Raw genomic sequence first — 1650 nt, 5'->3', positions numbered from 1 at the left:
CAATTTGTTATCAGTCTTCTGTCAGTCTGTGATTGAATGGGGTCAAGTTGGCAATTACACACAGTCTGGTTCAGATAATACAGAAACTAACTGTGATAAATTGTTAAAGATATCTATTGCTGCAAAGAAAGAAATTCACATTTAACAAAACTGCACATTTAACTATTACATTTGCAATTAGCAACATTTATGTTCTATAGAACTATAATCAATTCAATTCAATTTATTTATACAGTGCCAAATCTCAACAACAGTTGTGAGGTGCTTTATATTCTAAGACATTACAATATTAGAGAGAAACGCCAACAAATCAAATGATCCCCTCTGAGCATAACTTGAGCATAAAAGTGAGAAGGTGTGAAGGAAAAACTCCCTTTTAGCAGGAAGAAACCACCAGCACAGCCAGGCTGAAAGAGGAGCACCCATCTGCTTCAACTGGTTTTTTACTCAGTTGTATACAGCATTTGTATTCTGTTTTTATCCTATTGTATATTTTATTCTATTTATTCTACTGTATATAGTATTTTATTTTATTCTGTACAGTTGTGTACAGTATTTTATTCTTATTGTATTCTAATTTTTGCTATATAACCTTTGCACTGTCCACTTCCTGCTGTGACAAAACAAATTTCCCAAGTGTGGGACTAATAAAGGTTATCTTATCTTATCTTATCTTATCTTATCTTAACTAGCTGCCAGCCAGCTGAGTCGAGCCCCCTCAAAGACTCATTCAAACTGATTGAAACGTGAGCAGTTTATCTGCATTTGTAAATTAGATAACAATTATTTGTAAACCTTTAACACTCTCTCTGAGATTGATTGCAGTCAGTTCAAGTTTAACAGATTGTGACTGTTTGCAGAGAGATTTCTTCCTACCAGGCAATATGAGCCCCATTATTCATAGTATTCCCACAGTATTTTTATTTATTTAATGTAATAAAATTTCAATATTTGGTGTTGCTATATTGATATGATATCACATCACAAAATATCGCAATACTGTGCTGTGTCGATTTTGTTTCTCCCACCTTTACAGTAAAAATGCTGTAAAGAATTTTCTGGATCTTCTATTTTATAAAATTGCTGTATTTCAGTCAGGTATTTTTAATAGCCATTAAGCATCAAAGATGCTTTTCAGATCAAGAATTGATAAAATATGCTATGCGCCTTCAACGAGACAGTTAATGCTAGTTGTTGCTTTTTGAGTAAATGTATTCTGATGGGATTCATTAGTCCACGTCCCCTTTTTACCTCAGACTCAGTTTTAGAAGCAGATATTTGTTACTATTCAGGCGAGAGCTGCTTTCCCTCCTTTGCTTGAGTGCATTCATGTCAACTATTTGCTGTCAGCAGAAAAATATTATAGGTCTTAATGGCAGTTTATTATTATTTATTTTTATGGGGAGGGGGTTGTTTAAAAAAAGCTGAAAACAAAACAAATGACTCGTTAAATCTGACATTTTTGCCGTCTAGTCTCCCGGTGCCGTACTTTCTAAAGTATTATTTTGCTGTTTATGCTGAGATGCTGCGATTGGCTGGGGAAACACTGACCTTCACCTTTCTATGCAGAAATAATGCAAATACCTTTTAAAGTGGCGCCTCGGTGGAGTTTTTGTACAACACTCACACAGACACAGGCACACAGACATA

Source organism: Simochromis diagramma, unplaced genomic scaffold, assembly GCF_900408965.1.
Source record: "Simochromis diagramma unplaced genomic scaffold, fSimDia1.1 OVJJ01000596.1, whole genome shotgun sequence".
Lineage (NCBI taxonomy): Eukaryota > Metazoa > Chordata > Actinopteri > Cichliformes > Cichlidae > Simochromis > Simochromis diagramma.
This window is presented reverse-complemented; position numbering follows the sequence as displayed.